The following is a 20,524-nucleotide window of genomic DNA, read 5'->3' as shown; positions in this document are numbered from 1 at the left end:
CAAAGCAACTTCTGCCATATATTTATACTAAATCAACATAGAACACTTGCAAGAAATTGTATTCTCAATTATTTGCAGTACTAAGGGTTGAACCCAAGCTCTTGTGCTTGATAGGCAGGTGCTCCACCCGTGAGTTTATGCTCAGGCCCGAAACTCTTTTATGTTCTTCCTTGTCACTCATGGGCTTTGGGGAAATTGAAATGCACAGTTCTACACTGGGAATTGGTGAATGAATGCTCTTATTTTATTATGAGGATGTGGAGGTTGGTTTTAGAGAGTTTCAGTGAACTATGCCTTCAAAAATCCATCTCCTCGATCACCGCAATATGGACAGACAACATACTTAGTCCTTACAAATTTTTTCTTTTAAGTTTCTAATTCCTTTTTTTTATATAGTACTAGACTTCAAACCCAGGATCTCATACATGTGAGGCGAGTGCTCTACAACTGAGCTATATCTGTAACCCCATTTTTTTTTCTTTCGTAAAAATTTCATCATTTTATCTTTGCTGCAGAGAAAGAAACTGTTAATTCTGCTTTGCTCTTAATTCTGCCAGGTACACCTAAAATTATGCTGTGTTAACACAAGAGCAGTGCAAAACCAAAATGATTTTTAATTTAGAGAGTTAGTGCAGGGAGGACAGACATAACCTATGGTAATGAACTTTCTCTGGTTATTACAGAAAGAATGGTTAGAAGGACACTCTGTCTGCCTACAATTCTCATAGCTTTCTTCAGTTTTTCTTATCTGGTGACATGGTGAGACTCTTGTTCAGACCCATTAGTGATTGAACTAGTTTTTGCTGAAGAGTAGCAATTTACATAATTTTAAAAATGCCAAGAGAAAGAGGAACTGAAAACCTCATAAACCTTGAGGTGGTGTGAATGAGGACAGTCCTTCCGACCTCGAAATATGCACAGTATGTAGACATACTACATTCTCAATCAAGGACTCAGAGGTACCTCAGGATCCTTTCGATCTATTTCAATTTCCTGAGTGTCACATAAACGTGTCTTCTAGATAGTATATTCAGAGACAAGGAGCATACTGACTGGTGTCTTGAAATTAGGGTGGATACAAGGTTGTTTGGATGAGAGAACATGTGTGAAGTGGACATTTTTCAATTTTCAACAATCCTTATGCTCAAGTCGGGGTATTATGCTTACATATAACATTGAATAATATCTATTTTCTTAATTGAATATGAAGTCACTTGACCTTACATAACTACATTTCAATGAATGTGCAAGACATTTTACAGGTTAAGTATAAATGTATTGTCATTAGTCATGGCACAATTGTGAACCAATTACCGCAAAATCTTGAACAAACAGTCCTATTGCTCCATTACAGTTTAACTCTGGTCTCAGTCATGTCTATGGGAAAAGAAAAGGCATTATGTCAGGATATATGATCACAAAAAATGTGTTGAGCTATTCCTTTTGACTTTTCTTCTTTCTCAAACTGATGAGATGGGTTCTAGCAGGTCTGTGTGGATTATGGCCTCCGATCTAGGTAGAGCTCTACAGAGGACTGGTGTACAGGTTTCCATTGCTGAGTAACATGTTACTGCCAATGTAGCCAAACTTCAATTTGTTATCTTGTTACCTCCCAGTTTCTGTAGGTTAGAAGTCCAGCTTGGGTGAATTACCCACTTCAGGTGCTCATCATACTGTGGACTAAATGCCTGACAAGACGGAGGTCTCATCAGTGGTGAGGCTGCGGGACTGCCTACTTCCAAGTTCTCTCAAGTTGTTGGGAGAATTCAGTTTCTTGTGGTTTTCAGCACAAGACTTCAGTTACATGCTAGAAGTCCTGCTCACAGTATATAAGTTACCCACAGTTTCTTGCTACACGGCTTCCCCAACATGACTTATCTCATTGGTTGTTTATCTATAAAGCTAATTAAGTGGAAAGAGTCTGCCTAGCTTACTTGCTAGCAACATTATCATTGAAGTGATATTTCATGCTGTGTTGAATAGAAAATAGACTCACAGACTCAGATTACCCTGAAGTTGAAGGGATTATACAAAGGAGAAAATACTAGGAGATAAAAAAAAATCACTGGAGGTCACTTTTTAGGGTCTATTTTCCATAACATATCAATGATTCTACCCCCAAGAAACTCCAAATCCAATCCTGAGGCACATATATTCTCTCTTTGATACCTTTGCATGTGAGAATTAAAAATCTTTAGTCATGGGCTCTACTAATTTTTATTTATATACTACTATATATTTACAGTTTTAAGGACAAACCTGCACAGATATGACTAAATAGAAATTCATTTTTATATACAAAGCAAAACACACATCATTCAGAAAAGTTACTGTTGAGTTTAAAATGAAATGTTTATGGACTCACAAATAATAAGTATGCAGGGAAATCCCAGGTGTCCTTCACCCAGTTCCCCCAGATATCTTGTATAATTACAATACAATAACAAAAGCAGAATATTGGCATTGATACATACAGTCCACCAACTTATTCAGATTTTACCAGTTACATGAATAGTGTGTGTGTTTGTGTGTGTGTGTGTGTGTATGTGTGTGTGTGGTTCTATAAAATTTAACCATGTGAGCTGGGCAGTGGTGGCGCTTTCCTTTAATCCCAGCACTGGGAGGTAGAGGCAAGCAGATCTCTGTGAGTTTGAGACCAACCCGATGTGGGTTTTCCCTCTATATGCTGTGATTAACATTAATGAATAAAGGAACTGCTTTGGGCCTATAGCAGAGCTATAGGGAAACAGAGCTAGGCGGGGAAAACTAAATGAAATGCTGGGAGAAAGGAGGAGGAATTAAAGAGAAGCCCCACTGGAGTGGGACAGAACTTTAGCCAGTAAGCCACAGCCACATGGTGATACACAGATTACTAGAAATGGATTAAATTAAGATATAAGAGTTAGCAAATAAGAAGCTAGAGCTAACGGGCCAAGCAGTGTTTTATATAATATGGTTTCTGTGTGATTATTTCAGGGCTAAACAGCTGGGAACTAAGTAGCGGCCTTCTTACAACACCAGCCTAGTCTACAGAACTAGTTCCAGGACAGCTAGGACTGTTAGACAGAGAAACCCTGTCTTGAAAAAAGAATAACCATGTATGTAGTGGCTAACTGTTACCACATCAAGATACTGAATCATATCACTACAAGACTTCCTCAAACTGTCTGCTTATAGCCATTCTCACTCTTTCTCCCCCATCTACTCCCTAAGCAGTGACTACCACCATCTCTAGAACTTGGTTCCCTATTATAGGAATTGAATCAATCAGTATACATCCTCTGGAAACTGGCTTTTACACACTCGGGCTCATTAAAGTCATTATGTTGTTCAGAGTATGCTATTGCACAGATCCATCACAATTTGTGTAACTGTTCACTCACTGAATGACATTTGGTCAGTTTCTAGTATTTGGTTATTATAAATAAAGTCACTATGGACATTTGAGCACACATTTATGCATGAAAATAAATTCTTAACTTTTCGGAGGATGTTTCCAATGGTGTAGTTTCTGGGTCACACAGTTTGAAATTTTAAAAATAATTTATCAAATTATTTTTCAGAGTAGCTGTATTAGCCTAAACTTCCTCCAGCCATATGTGTGAAATGTTGCTTCTATATATACTTCTCAGTGAGCAATAATGCCACTATGTTTTATTTTTTGATATTCTACTAAGTATGTAGTGGTATCTTACTACAGTCTTAGTTTGCAATATACTAATTTTTTCTTTTGTTTTATTTGTTATCTACATATCTTCTTAGATGAAGTCTGTACAGAGGTGTCTGTCTTTTTTCTACTTTCTCATTGGAAAATTTCCTTTTTCATTGCTGAAATTTTAGAGTTCTTTATAGACTCTAGAAACAAGTCCTCTGTTGGATAAGTAATTTGAAGATATTTTCTCCTAATCTGCAATTTATATTTTCATTCTTTTAACAGCCATTCATAGGAAGTAGAAATGTTTTATATTTTTATGAGGATTATTTTACCAATTTTTATCTTAAATTTTTTATGTATTTTCTTAGGTATGAATGCTCTGTCTGAATGTATGCCTGCAGGCCAGAAGAGGGCATCAGATAGCATTATAGATGGTTGTGAGCCACCATGTGGTTGCTGGCAATTGAATTCAGGACTTCTGGAGAGCCGCTAGTGGTCTTAACTATTGAACCATCTCTCCAACCCTCAATTTTTTTTTATGGATTATGATTTTTAATATCATAATGTTATGTAGTATTTATATGATACTTTTGAAGAAATATTCCCCATGGAGTTCTTTCTGTTGTTCACATCTTTTGAAGTGTTTATGCGGGTGCATACATGTACGTAGCTCTGTGTGTGTGCATGCACATACATGCTTACACATGTGTGTGCACACACTGCCTGGTCTAATTAGAAGAATTAGAGCTTACTGCTCTGATTAAACTTGTGCATAATTATTAATTCATATTAATTATTAATACACTATAGTGCAATTAATGGAAATACATAATCCAGCTAGTTTATCACACTTGCTGTGAGCAGAAGAGAAATAACTCAGAAAGCTATGAATCCTCTTCATATTATACTGCCCTCTATGTAGATTAAAGAAGGAAGAATGACTATTGTATGTACAAGGTTATATAAATCTGTGGAATGTCCACCTTGAAATGGATGTGGTTTCATAACAGCAAATCTTCTAAAATATAAAATTCCTTTTCTTCTAGAAGAAACAGTATTTATATTGACAGCAGTTGAGCATCCAGGCCTAACAAATGCCTAATACCACCCACTTTGGTAAGACACCAACATGAGTCAAAACCACGTGAAACTCACAGGGGAAGACTGATTACATGGTTTTACAAGGAAAATCAGATTCAGATTCAGTTTATATCACCAAGCAGTGACTAATTATCATATTTGCCAACTTTTGAGGCTCAACTTAGGCTATAGCATGACAGGTTTTCTGAAGCCATATCTTGGTCTGTGCTAATACTTAACTGCTAATTCCTGTTACTTTCACAATAATCATTTGTATTCAGGACAGAGAGTCCAAATGACTTGCTTTGGATTAACAGTGGGAATTTCTCTCAAGAATGATTGGACAGAGGTCCAGCTTTTCTATATCCAGTTTGAAAAGCTTCTGGGCTTACATGATAGACGTGGCATCATGGTGATCTAAAAATAAGTACTGAACATACTATGTGTACCGAGTCTATTTCCAGGTAAATATTGTAAGAAGTTTATTACTGCGATCAAGATAGAACTTTGACCCTTCATTAAATGCAAAATGAATAATGTTTCTAGCCTCTGGATAGCTCAAATCCAAGAATTATTTGTGTATTTTCCACATTGAGAGACAAATTAGGCATGGAGCAGGGATTACGGTATCCTTTTTAAGAAAGAGGATCTTTGGAAGGTTTTACTAAATTTCCTTTGTCTCTTTCCACCTCATCCCCAGGATCTCCATCTGTGGCCCTAATACATTTTCCTAGATTCTAAATGGATGATCTTAAATCAGGCTAGTTAATCTTCTGGGAGCTCCCTAAAGTGTTTTTTATTTGAAATGGCCCCCTTTTTTGGGTAATCAGCACAGCATGCTTAGGGACATCTGGAGGTGGGAAGCACTTTCTAAACAAATTGCTGTCCTAATTCTCCTGAGAATGTTCCTCACAGGAGTTGACTAAAAAAAATACAATGCTAAACTCCTACATAGAAACAACAAATTCATAGTGGAAGGAAGAGCAAGCACTATCAGGGGTAAATCTAGCTGAATGTGCATTAGAATACAGAAAGTCTGCTTCCAAATAGATTCACTTTGCTCTTTCGAAGGTCTCTAAAAATCTTAACTGTAAAGTGCCCACAATGAGCACCGGATGATACCACTCCCTTGTTAGTGGTAACAAAGATCAGGTGCAATAGGTAAGTCACAGTTCAAGGAATACCAAAGGTGGTGAAGGCAGACTCCACAAAAGCTAAGGCTCTACTCCCTGACCTGGAACTCCCCCTGCAGGATTTTCGAGGAATAAGAGTTTTAGCTGCCCTAGACCAACTGCAGAGACCCATGAAGGGAAGGCTGGGACGTGGGCTATGTATTTGCTCTGCCAAAATAATTGTTAGATTATGAGTATGAACTAATGTCATCTATACATATAATGAGTCTTTGACTCTTTTATCTTAGAACAGAGGAGAGTAAAGGAGAGATCTCTGTTGTCAGTACTAATCCCATCAATTTAACGTGCCCTCTACTAGAGAGGTCACCAGTACAGTGAAGGTGCTTGGCAGGAAGTCCAAGTTTCAATGTGAGAATTACAACATGGTTTCATCAAAAACAAGAAACACATGCCCCTTATGGTGGTAGCCTAGAGAGGAGATAAGTGAAGTGAAAGCTACTGTCTTTCGCCACACCTTGCATTCTTCCCCTCCACAAATGAAGACTGGAAAGGGTCCTCTCAAAGTCTGTGAAATACTCAGATGCCCCATCAATAACCAAACAGTAAATGGGATGTCTGCTGTGGGAGAAACCACCAAAACTGCTAAGGAAGAGCTCCGTTGTGGGACTAGAAAATACTGATGAGAGAGAAGGCTAGATGCTTAGACCATTTGTTTGTTTTTCTTCTCTATGCCCAGAGATTTAAAAAAGCCACATATGAGAGAGCAGATACTCTATGATACTTATGAGAAAGAATGTGTTGGGTCATGGCCAGACCTGAATGTCCAGGCTCCTCAGAAAGAAAAGCCAGTAGGAGAATACTCTGATATTATGAGTTAAACTGATTTACTACTATTCCTATGTTGTAGTTGACAAAACTGGCCCGCTGCCTACTATTGCTCAGCCATACATCCAAAGGGGCATCCAACATCCCCTACGACCAAACTGACGTCCTCATGGCTGACTTCTGAGACTACACTCCTGTAACTTCCTCCACAAATCTGCCTGAAAAATCAAGGTTCCTTTTGTAGACTTGACTTTGACCTAGAGTTGAGCTTTACAGGTTTTTTGCCCCCAAGATCATGGAAAATGTATCTTCTGTGCTACAGACAGATAAGTACCAATGCTACACACAAATCTTAGCCTTGAAGCCCCTCTAGCCCATTATTCACGACACCTGTTTTCTTTCAATAAAGATTTGAATTTGGCTAGCTGTGTAAAATAGCCACTTGTTTCTGAATGCGCATGGCATGAATCCCCGCATATTTACTGCTGCTACGTTACAATGCCATGCTGGGTCCCAGAGGTGGTTCTTCATCTCCTAAGCTTCCAGCGCTCTCGTCTCCTTACACAGCAGCTGTTCCCTTTGTACTTGTTTTTGTCTATACAACACTAACTCAGGTGGGGGGGGGGGAGTGCCGGTGAGAACTTGGATGCTGTTGCTCGTTCAGCTGGCCTTGCTCCACTGGTGGGCTCGAAGTAGCAGCTTTTCACTGGGTGACATCTGGGGAGCTTCTGTAGGGCCACACAGAAGCTGGCTCTACTTCACACTTTCCACAAGTACTTTGCTGCCTCTATACAGCTATTTATAACCATTTGCCTCAACTCTGAGCTGTGTTTAGAAAATATGACCATTGAAAAGCAGCATTGTCTACCATAATAAGCCTGGGTGATATGAAGGGGAAAATAGGGAAATTAGGACAGATGCTTTTACTGAGTTGGGGATGAGAACACAAAGAGAAAGAAAAAGAGGAACGAAGGATTAATAACACTAATGATGTCTGAAAAGCCATAAAGAATTAGATTATTTTATATTTACCTGAAATATTATTATATATTATGTGTATATATATAGTGAAGCTGGGCATTTGGGGAGATAATTCCAAAAGAAAGGTCAGTACCAGGCATTAGAAACCCCCTTTTGAGCTGTTGGTTGGGGGAGTCCAAATAATCCCTCCAAACAATATAGGCTATACCTTTGTCATTGGTCAAATCAGAAGGTAAGTCTATTGCTAAAGACATCATACACTTCAGACACATTACTAAGAAGAATCAGACAGGAAGCTTTCTCCCTGAGGACTAGCTTTCAACAGAACAAAAGGGACATAAAAGTTCCCAAGGGAGAAAACAAATCAATAGTTAGTCCTACCCTGCTATGACATCTATTAACCACCAAAAAAAAAAAAAATGACCAATACAGCTAGAATGATATCTCTAAAGGTGCATTAGTGGCACTTATTATATCTTGGCAATAACCAATGACTGTTTGCTTGGACTTAAGGCCTGATCAGTAGGAGAGAATTCATGTCTGGCATTGTAAATCTAGCCTGCTCTCCATGGCTGGTGAGATCATGGAACCTTGAGGAAAAAGTATACCTGCCACTTTCCTAAACCAGAATAATTCCAGCTGCGTTCTAAATACTCATCCTTATACCCACAGACAAGTGTAGCTCTCACTTCTTATCCAAAAAGCTTCTTTCGCACCAGATGGAGACCATCACAGAAATCCATAACTAGTCAAAATATGAGGACAACTGACTGTGGGGAGCCCACCGCAGCTCACACAGCTATGGCACAAGCCATAAGTGCTCCAAGGCTCAGGAAACCTCACGGAAGGCAGTGGAAAATATTTTTAAGAACCAGAGAACCAGGACACGTACTGTAAGACTGTGTCTTCTCTATATGATAGGGAAGCTACAGCCATGTGCTCTCAACCTTATGGTTGCTTAAACAAGACCTGCACGATGACATCAATTGACATGCCACTGTGGATGAAGGAGATGTCATGGAGCCTCAACCCCTAAATAGGAGCTATAGGTAATTAAAGACTTCTGAGACATGGAGAATTAGTCTTCCACAGGAATGAATTCCTTTATTAGTTAATTCAATACCAAGTATTCAGCCTTAAACACACATGCACATACATACACATGCACAACGCGCACACACGTGTGCCTGTGTATGTTTGCAACACCAAATGAAATCAGAAGGCTATATTTACATATTTCTTCATTTGTTTATAAATACATGCATGTGTATTAATAATAAAGAAAAAGAAGTCATGAATTTGTGGCATGGAGGGGTTGAAGAGAGAAGAGGGTCCTGAAAGTTATGTAAATACAATATGAATATATGCAAATTAAAAAAAATTAACTTTAAAATTCCTTGAATTCAAATGCCACCTTATTTTTTTTTAAGACCGAGTCTTATGTAGCCCAGGCTATCCTTGAACATGGTATGTAGTCAAAACTGGCTTTAAACTTCCTGATCCTCCAGACTCTACTTCCGGTACACTAGAATTACAGGCATGCAGCACCACACCTAGTTTTACGTGGTAGTATGGCTAAGACTGTGAATTTCACGCATGCTGGGAAAGCACTCTATCAACTGTTCTACAGCCTCAGCCACGCAATGCCAATGTTAAGCTACCAAGTCTAAGAATTTCCAGAAGACCAGCGACATGCTCTGCCGTGAGCTTCCTCTATGACATCTGAAATATGCCATGGGCTAAATACCCACATCTTTGTTTATTTCCCTTACCAATGAAGAATTCATTCTGCAAGTATCATCTAATGAAAGGAGTTTCAGGTTCATAGATAACTTGTTAAGGAAGAAATGCAATAAAGAAAACCTTCTTCACTACCATAGAAAATTTCCTCTTATTGATAATAGCCATCTTAGTGCTATACCACTCAAATCAATATCCTGTGAGATGATCCAGACTGTTGTGGAAATCTCACATAGGGCAGAGATGGAAGAAAAACATAGTCCTGAGCTGATTAAAGAGTAATAGTCTTTGTTCTAACCATGTCTTAATATACTTGTTTATTTTTTCATTTGTGCACTGTCATTCTGGAAACTTCGGGCTTTATCAATGAGCTACATTTTGTATTGACCTTATTTTCATTTTGAAGGTATGTAAAGTACTTTACAGAATTTGTAAGACTCAAAATATCTTCGAGCATAGAATTTAAAATGCTTTCTGGATATCTTGATTAAAAATATGCTTATTTACAAATATGAAGTAAAAGTTTAAAAGGTTTGCCTCAAATCACAAAGGCATAGCATAATAGAATCAATCTCTTATATCTCAACTCTAGGACAATATCACTAGACTAGTATGTTCATAAACAAGATATATTTATTTTTATTCTCTATGTGTAGTTATTTTGCCTACATGTATGTCTGCTACCTGTGTGCAATTCCTGAAATGGTCAGAAGAGGGCATTAGATCCTTTAGAAGTATAGTCACAGATAATTGTTAGGCACTGTGTAGGTGCTAGGAACCAAGCAGGGCTCCATTCTTAATTGATGAGCCATCTTTCCAGTTCCAAAGAATAGTATGATTTTAATCTGAAAAACTGAAGACCTTTATGAGAATTTTCATCTCAGGCATTACCAAAAAAATTAAATGATGAATCATTTGCAAGAATTTAGTGTTAGCTTTAATAAGTCATTACAGCTACCTTAAAACTACATATCACCTTAAACCTCTGGGTTTGGTTAGCTTTAAAGACTGTCCTAAAATGAAGGCAGGTATCTTCTATTATCTTTTTATTTACTTTATTTAATTAATATTTTTCATTCATTTTACATACCTACTAGCTCATCAGTTACTTCGACATTCCATCAACTCCACTACCTTAGTTTGGATAATTTTCTGTGATCAAAGGAACTATCCTGGGCTAAGTAGGTGGACTGAAGATTTATTCTGAAGTTGAGCATCTTGAACTTGAACCTTGGTGCTGTGGAATAATCCCCTTGTACACTGTGAAGCTTTGTCATTGTGATTGTCTTAATAAATAAGCAGACTGGCCAATAGCTGAACAGGATAAAGTTAGGCAAGAGAGGCAGACTAGGAGAATACTGGGAGGAAAAAAGGGCAGAATTTGGGTCACCATCCAGGTGAAGAACGAGTTGGACACACAAAATGGAATAGAGGTAAAAGTCACAAACATCGGGGCAGCACATGGATTAACTGAAATGGGCTAAGTTGCAAGACTTTGTCGGTAAAAAGTCTATGTACACATGAATTCATATCATATGAAAGCAGAAGGATGAGTCTATGGAGGAATAGGACTAGTGAGAAGAAAGAAGGGTGGGGAGAGGGGATAAATAAGAGCAAGATACAATGATATAGTCATGAAAATATAGTAGTGAAATTCTTTATTTTGTATACTAAGTTAGAAAAACACTGATGACAACTTATGCTGGAGAGGTTATGGGGGAAAGAGAACACTTCTGCATTGTTGGTGGGAATGCAAGATGGTACAATTCCTTTGGATGTCAGTGTGGCGATGTCTCAGAAAATTAGAAAACAACCTTCCTCAAGACCCAGTAATACCACTTTTGGATATATATCCAAAGGATGCTCAATCGTGCCTAAAGGACATGTTCTCAACTATGTTCAAGTGGCTTTTAGACATAACGCAAAGAAAAAACAGCCTATAATTCACAATCCCAGACAACATAGACAACAAAGAAGACCCTAAAAGAGATAGACATAGATCTAATCTACATGGGAAGTAGAAAAAGACAAGATCTCCTGAGTAAATTGGGAGCATGGGGACCATGGGAGAGGGTAGAGGGGAGGAGAGAGAATGGGGGGGGAGAAAACAAAAATATATTGCTCAATAAAAACAATTCAATTTTTTTTTTTTAAAAAAAAGACAGTCCTACACAGGCACCACCCCGTCACCTATTGGTAAGGCATGTGAAACTACAAAGTCCATTGTGCAGAGTCAGATATATTAAAATTTACCTGCATACCTAAGCATCAAAAGTAGTCATAAGTAAATATCATGCCACACATATGAATGATAGTGCAATAAATCATCATTTGCATGTTCCTATTTTTAAGTGTGTCTAATTCTCTAGTAAAATTCCTGAGGTGACAGGCCAATTCCTCTGATCTGATCATTATATACTCTATCTAGCTATTGGAAATTCAACTATCCCGTGTGTGTGTGTGTGTGTGTATAATATATATAATATATATAATCACCATATGTCAATTAAAGATAGAAGATTAAAATCTACTTTTTGATCCAGCTGTTACTGTGTTCTTCTAAGGGAGTTCTGTTGCTGTTGTGATCCAGCTGCCCTCACTCCCCCTGACTGACAGCGGAACTTCCTTGCGGTCTGTAATTGACAAGGATGCTTGTGTTCTTTCTGGCCGGTGGGTCTCCACAGAAGCAGTAGAGGTATAAAAGATTGCTGGGCAATATGAAGGTTGCTGTTCTTCCACCTGAAAAGAAGCCTCCGTGTGTCAATCCCAGCACCACCACCCCTCCTCCCGCCAATCTTGGCATCCATGCTGCGCTGGCTGCAGCATGCTGCCATTTGTGGAATGGCAGGCAGTAGCTGAGCTCCAAAGTCCTTATCCTTACAGACTTCAAACTCTTGAACCTCAGGCTACAAGGTAACATGGAGCAAGAATTTGAAAAGGTCACTAATGTGCTTCACAGTAGGACACACTAAAATATTAGAAAACAGCAGGCATACTAAAGTAAGCCAAGCCCACAGCCATCTAGGACAACTAATGCCCATACCACATTCTTGGCAGCAGCCTGTGTGCCCTCATGGTGTGGGTGCTGCAACTTGCTATAGGAAGATCTACTGCATAAAATGAGGAGTCAGCTCAAATTCCCTCAAATACCAGTTCAAAGGGGACTAAATCTTCCAGATCATTCCTGAAAGTCCCCTCAACCAGCAAATGTAGCAGAACAAAAGTCCTCCTAATTGAATTTGTAATTCATGTTATACCTAGCATGCATGTATTAAATCTCATATTCAACTGCTTTGAATTAGTTTTGCCGTGTGTTTATTTGTGCAGAATAGCCCTCTTTTATAGTACTTGATTTTGTAGGCTATTTCATATTCTTTTTGGATGCAGGCAGAGTGTAAATTCTAAATCAATAGTAAATAGCACATCCAATTTATGTACAATTGGCTCTTTTATATGCTTCATATACAGTTTATAGCACACTGGGGCCGCTTATAAAAATCAATGTGTATTCTACACTTAGGCCCATTTTTATAGGACTTGGAACAACATTTCTGCCTTAAATGTTTACAGAGACTTACAACTTTATGCTGGCTTTTCCATGTATTTGTAGTCACTTCTACGTTTTACCTGGTGTGATGTCTTTGCTCAGGAACACAACTCTGAGCAATTATGTTCCTATAACTCAAAGTAGTGCTATGAAAATCTATTTTATAAAATACTTGTAACATATTCTGGAGTGGGAGATGGTCATATTGCCGTGAAAGTATTATATGTCTCAGAATATAGTAAGCTAAATGTTAAAATCTAACTTGCTTCTTTTTTCTATTTAATGTGTTGTATTGCCAACTTCTTTATTAAAGATCCAATAATAAATTAGGTGTGGAAATTCATGGTCATATCAGCCTAATATAAATAACTTAGAAGGCCATTTGGTTACAAATTCATTTTTAGTATACAAGAGAAGTAAAGAATCATCATTTGTTTTATCTTAATATCAGACTTTCCTTTATGATTTCATTAATAAAACTACAAGATTCTATTACTGAAATGTTTTTTCAAATACTGACTTAAGTGATTGCCAAAGTCACTCTCTAACATATTCTATGAGTCTGTAATACTGCAGATGGTAGGAGGCTTTACTGGATTCTAAACATGATTTCTTATTCTCACTATATAAAACATTGTGGTGTGGGGATTGGAGAGATGGCACAAAGGTTAAGATCACTCCATGCTCTTCCAGAGGACATGTTCCCAGCACCCATGTCAGGAGGCACTCACTACCACCTGTAACTCCAGCTCCAATAGATCTGACACCCCCTTCTGGTCTCCATGGACACCTGCAGTCATGTGTACAGTCACACACATAGAGATAAATAAAAGTAAAATAGTATTAAAAATTTAATGTGGGAGATTTAATAAAGTAGTTCAGACTTATGAAAGTTGGAATGCGGATCAAAGACGGCCTGAAACAGTAAACATACAAACACAAACAAACAAACTTGTCAGTTTTAGCTTTAATAGGTTCAAGTGGCATGCAAAGACGTTGGTAGTGGTTCCATGGACTCACTTTACACTTCAACCAGGGAACATTAATCAGTAGCCCTGTCATGGCCACATATCAATATGATGTATGTTAGTTGCCTTTCTAATTTCAGTAATCCTTGCCTCATCAACTTTATTTTCTACAATATTTCAGTGTATATCCTAAAAGTCTACCAAAGTGGCCCTTTTAATAGCACAGGGTCTCACTCTTCTGTCTCCATGACACTGCTAGAAATCAAGTTTAATGTCACTTCTGCAGATGATTGTCACCATCTAATTGGGGAGGGATTGCTGTAGTGTCTTCACTTAACTCAAACAAATCCATCATGTTATCCTCCTAAACCTTTTATATCAATGTGAATCTGTTCTCAGGAAATCCTTCACTACTGAATGCAGTTCACTCTTCAAAACCAGGCAGATAATGAACTTTGGAAACTAGAAGTCTTTGTTCTTTTATTTATATTGAAAGAGTAATAGTGTACTTGTATTGTATATCTAAAAAAATTCACAGTCAATTTTTTCAGGTATTATTAAGTGTTCTTAAACAGCCATGCAATAATCCTCCATATAATATCATCCAGTACAGTGGCTTAATTGTCCTACATAATCAGTTAATGATGTTGTACTACATTGGATAAAAGACACTGCTGTAGCAGTCTGAATTGAAATGGCCCCCACAGTCTCATGGGGAATGGCACTACTAGGAGGTATGGCCTTGTTGGAATAGGTGTGACTTTGTTGGAGGGAGGATATCACTGGGAGTGGACTTTGAGGTTTCAGAAGTGCAAGCCATACCCAGTCTCTCTATCTTCCTACTGCCTTCTTATTGGGATGTTGATCTCTCAGTTCCTTCTCCAGCACCATGTCTGCTGGCATGCCACCATGTCCTCCCGTACAATAATGCACTAAACCTCTGAACTTTAAGTCAGCCTCAATTAAATATTTAACTTTGTAAGAGTTTCCATGGACATGGTTACCTTTTACAGTAACATTGACGAAGACAGAACTTGGTACTAAGGACTAGAGTATTGTTGTAATAGACCTAACCTTGTTTCTTGGCAGGATGTAGACTTTGGGATTTTGAATTAGGAAAGCTTTAAGCAGGGATTAATGGGCCATACTAATAGGAATATGGAAGCCAGTGGTGTTGAAGGTGATTTGAACTGTGGAAACCTGTCCCAAGAAGTTCCAGGAAAGAAGAATATTTGTATGTGGCCTAGAGACTATTCTTGTGATATTTTGACAAAGAATGTGGCTGCTTTCCGCCCTTGTCCAAAAAAAGTCTGCCTGAGACTACATTGAACAGTTTTGGATTAACAGCTTTGACAGAGGAGATTTTCAGACGGCCTAGTATTGACTGCTCCACATGGTTATTGATGGCCAAACATATGCAGATCTACAAAGAAAAGGAGAATGCTGAAAAGCTAATGAAAGAAAAATAGAAAATGTACAGTTTGAGGAGAAAAGAAGCCCCAGGAAGTATAATAGAGTCAAGTCCAGTGCTCAAGGAGATAAAAAAGTTTAAAGAAAAACCTGATTCTAAATGGAATAAAGGGATGGTGACCTCAAGGCAAGACCTCACCCAGCTAAGCTTCCAACTTGTGAAAGGAATTTAAAAAAAAAAGTTTAGGGTCAAGTGTGATGGTAAATGTCTTTAACCCCAGCATTCAGGAGATAGAGGCAAGCAGATCTCTGAGTTTGAGGCCAGTCTGGTCTATAGACTGAGTTCCAGGACAGCAAAATTTAGGCAGTAAAGGAAGCTATCAAAGACAGAAAGCTGGTGAAGAAGAATGCATTTGTATTCCAGCCCCAGCTAGCAGCAGAATTTGGTAGCTTCAGCCACATGGTTCTGCCTTTGGAGTCAAGGATAGAAGAAAGGGTTTATGAAATCTCCCTTCATCACTAAGAAAAGCCGATGAGGCCAGACATGGAGGCCTAGAGAAGTCATTGTGTGAAGCTGTGAAGGTAAAGCCTGCATTGCCTGAAAGACCCCAAGATATTCAAAATGCCAGAGCCGTGGGATACCTGCTGAGGAAAGCTGCTAACTGTATAGAAACAACACAACAAAACTGAAAGGAGTTAGAGATATGAAGAGCATTTTGATATCTGATATGGATATGCTGAGTTTGGAGTCTGCCCAGCTGTGTTTTGGGAGCAGAATGTGGTGGTTTGAAAAAAAATGGCCCCACAGGCTCACAGGGACTAAGACACCTCGTCAATGTACTTAGCTTTATTTTCTACTGTTAGAAGAATATTCAAGAAATTCTTGAAAAGTCGGGTGCTGTTGGGAAGGGAAAGTAAAGCTCCTTTGGAAGTTCTCCAAAAAGATTCAAAGGAACCACAGAAACCAAAAATGTACTTCTATTTGCCTCAAATCTGATAGGAGGGAAATTTTCGGTCAAAGAAAGTACTTGTATGTTTGTGAGAAGGGTACCAATTTGATAAGATTTTAAAAGAAAGAATTCTGTTGTTCTGGCTAGGCATTGTGGTTCATACCTGTTATTCCAGAACTTGGGAGGCAGAAGCAGGAAGATCACCATCACCCTACATTCAAAACTATCCAAAGCACAGAGTGAGATTCTGTCTCCAAAACCCAAGACAACAAAAAGGAATCTCTTTACTGCTTATGTCCAAATGTATTAATAAAATTATATCACATTATTTTTCATATTGCAAGGAATATGTATAGCGAGGTAAATAAATGATGGGACTATATACTAAACGTAGATAGTAACTGCAGATGATGCTTATCAGGAGGAATTAACTCTAAAGTTCCTTATAAAATAGCACTCAGAGACTACTGTTAGAGTCAGGGTATAGAGAGTGGAGACTTCTCTAGCTCCAGGAGATTGACAGAGCACAGGGTTAAAGGAAACATTCTCTGACTTTTGGGCCTTTCTATTCAAGTTTTGTTCACCAGGTTCTTTTTATTTCCTGCCTCAAGCTTCAAAATTGCAGAAGAGAACAGGTAGAGACACTATCTGCAGGAGAAAGCAAATAAATACTGAAGCTTTGAATTTGTTATTGTTGTTATTATCAGGATCGCGCTGTGCAGTCCTGGCTGGCCTGAAACTTCCTATGCACGCCAGACTGGCCTCAAAGTGCAGCAATCCTGTTGCCTTTGCCTTGCAAGAGCTGGGATTACAAATGTACATCACCAGTTGTATCAGGATCACACTGTGTAGTCCTGGCTGGCCTGAAACTTCCTATGCACCCCCAGGCTGGCCTCAGACGTGCAGCAATCCTGTTGCCTTTGCCTCGCAAGAGCTGGGATTACAAATGTACATCACCAGTTGGACGGTGGTGGTGCACACATTTAATCCCAACACTCAGGAGGCAGAGGCAGGTGGATCTCTGTGAGTTCAAAGCCAGCCTGGTCTACAGAATGAGTTCCAGGGCAGGATCCAAAACACCAAAGCTATAGAGAAACCCTGTCTCGAAAAACCAAACCAAACCAAACAAAAACAAATGTACACCAACATGCCAAGCTCAAGGTTAGAAACGTAGTCAGTTGATTCTGATAAACAGTGCTCTATGAATGTTAGTGTGTATCATTCTCCAGGCCCACTACATCTCATTTCAGAGGGATTCTGCAAAGCTTTAGGTACTGATTAGGAGTCTCTGTCCCTGGTCCTGTGCTGAGGAAAATGAGGTAGGAATCCTTGTCCCTGGGAACCAATAATCCCTTTTATAGGATCATTAAGGCAAAAGGCTTAAATAGTAAATGTTATAGTGCTTTGGAAGATGAAAATTATGAAGTGCTACAGACAAGACTGAAGATTATTCTCATCTTAATAATGCATTACAGTTGCCTTTTAAATTTCCAATTCAAACTTGTTTCAATTGCGTATAGTTTATTAATTCTGAATTGTCTACCACATTTGGTTAATGAAACCTGGATGGATTGGATCTGCTATTTCTTCACAATTGTTGATAATATCATCATATCATCACATGTAGGATACATTTTCTTTCCCAGTCAGTGGTATCTAATTGAACATGAAACATAACTGTATATTGCAGACAAAAGCATCAGTTGTATTTTCTGAAATTAGTACACCTTCCTGCATTATACTGGTTTACTTTTTGTTTGCAAAAAAGGATGCCGAGAGAATTAGCTATTAACACGATGACTAACAAAGCATGTGGTAAACAGATAATCCCCACCCACAGTTTTGTCTGGGCATCTAGGTATCTCATTTGAATAAGTCTCATTTTTAGTTTGCATATGGTGAAAAGTAGTCCAATAAAGTTGCAAAATTTTAGAATTTTCTTTTGCGAACTTACATGAGGAACAGAGTGGAGTTTCTTCTGCTCATTTTCTTCAAGAAAAAAATTGCAAAAGCTAGCTGAACAAATACATTTGAATATCTATCAGAGTGTTAAAAGTAAATCTGAGATGAAAACTGCCATTTGATACAGAAGCAATCATAACAATTGTTCTTTACAGGATGGAGCAAATATTATCTCAGTTGCATTTCAAATGCATGCATGTCAATCATATCATAGAGAAGCTCAACTAGACAAAATTTAAGTTAAAATTATTATGTGTTTCCTAAAAACAATTAACATAATGTAATAACTGTGTGTGCCGAGGGATGATTGAGAAGGGGAAGGGAAGACATAGTTGCACATTCATTGAACTCTTACTATGTAGAATGCATGAATATATTCAGTGAAATAAATAGAAAAATGTAACAAGGTATTAACAACTATTATTTCTCAGTGGAGTGTTAGAAGAATTTCATTTAATTTTAGAAGCTTTCTTGTTTTCGCATTTTCTCAGAAATTAGCACACCTACATGATGCTGATTTTTGTTTGCTTGCTTATTTGAAATGAGGTGTGCTGAGACAATTGGATATTCACAGTGAATATCTTGTCAAAGCATGTGGCAGCCAGATCAATCATTTATCACTTTTGCTAAATGTAAGTCTCATCCATGTAATCTTTTGAACAGGGAAGGAATCTTCAATTTTTAGCACAATGCTCAGCACATAAAACACACAAAGCAAGCACTCAATTATTTTTTAAGAAAAAGTGAATTCAAAATTCTTTCGTTTTATAAATAGTATTTTATGAATCCATGAAAAGCAAACCCTACAAAAAAAGACACTGAAACCAGAACATGGTAAGAGGACAACTCAATGGTGGTATGAAAGTCCCCATGATGAGACTGGGGAAGGGTCACTGCCTGCTAGGTATGTGTCTTACTAGGAATTGCTAGGAAGAATGTTACTGTCTTATATTCTATTTTGAACTCTAGATTCTCTGTGGTATTACATGAAACAATGATGCAGTCATTAGCCAAGTCACGTTGGTTTGATTTGGGAAGGAAGTCTATTTTTTTCAATAGGTTTACCTTACTAATAGTTTTTTGTTTGTTTATTTGTTTAGATAGGATCTGCCTTTCTAAACATTCATTTTTCCTGGATGATGGGGTATGTTGCCAAAATTATTTTGGGGAGAGGAATGCCAGGTTCCAGGTTGGGATTAAATTTTGTGCAGCCTTTTAGCCTTTTATGTTATATCTGAGGTTCACTGGCATGGTTCCAAAAGGATATTTATTATCTTTTCTTTTATATTTCTGGGTCTGTGGAGGGAACTGGGTGGAAAGGGTACTTTTTATTTTCAGATGTCAACCTGAAAAAGAGAATTTTTACTTTTTTCTTTGTTTGGAAAAAATCTCTTTATTTGCAGTTCCCTGATGGCTAAGGATGTTGAACATTTCCTTAAGTGTCATTTGGCCAATTTGAGATTCTTCTGTTGAGAATTTTCTGTTTAGTTCTGGTCCCTATTTTTAATTGGGTTATTTTGAATTTTGATGTCTAATTTCTTGAGTTCTTTATATATTTTACACCAGTCAGAATGGCTAAGATCAAAAACACCAATGATAGTTTATGCAGGAGAGGATGTGGAGTAAGGGGAACATTTATCCATTGCTGGTAGGAATGCAAACTTGTACAACCACTTTGGAAATCAGTATGGCGGTTTCTCAGAAAACTGGGAATCAACCTGCCTCAGGATCCAGCAATACCACTCTTGGGCATATACCCAAAAGATGCTCAATCATACTACAAAGACATTTGTTGAAGTATGTTCATAGCCAGAACCTGGAAGCAACCTAGATGCCCCTCAACTGAAGAATGGATAAAGAAAATGGGTACATTTACACAATGGAGTACTACTCAGTGGTAAAAAACAATGACATCTTGAAATTTGCATGCAAATGGAAACAACTAGAAAACACCATCCTTACTGAGGTAATCCACACCCAAAAAGATAAATATGGTATGTATTCACTCATAAGTGGATACTAAGCCTATAGTTCATGATCCTAGAGAAGCTAAGTAACAAGGTGAACCCTAAGAAAAACATATATAGATCCACCTGGAAAGTCAAAATAGACAAGATCACCTGACAAACTTGGGAACATGTGTGTGGGAGAAAATGGGAGTGTGGGAGGGAAAGGGAGGGTGGAAGGGAAAGGGGGAAGAAGGGAAGGGGCGAGGAGAACTTGAGGGAACAGGATAGTCGAGATGGAGGAAGGACAGAGATGAGAGCAAAGAA

The 20,524-nt window shown here is 38.2% G+C and overlaps 1 protein-coding gene across 1 annotated transcript in view; it reads right to left on the bottom strand.

Moving 5' to 3' along the window:
* The window catches only part of Dgkk (diacylglycerol kinase kappa), a 140,486-nt gene that overhangs the window by 86,244 nt on the left and 33,718 nt on the right, over window positions 1-20,524 (bottom strand). The gene's annotated exons all lie outside the window — the stretch shown is intronic.

Source organism: Chionomys nivalis, chromosome X, assembly GCF_950005125.1.
Source record: "Chionomys nivalis chromosome X, mChiNiv1.1, whole genome shotgun sequence".
In the NCBI taxonomy this organism is placed as follows: domain Eukaryota; kingdom Metazoa; phylum Chordata; class Mammalia; order Rodentia; family Cricetidae; genus Chionomys; species Chionomys nivalis.
The sequence above is the reverse complement of the archived record's forward strand: the minus strand, read 5'-3'. Positions and strand labels throughout refer to the sequence as shown.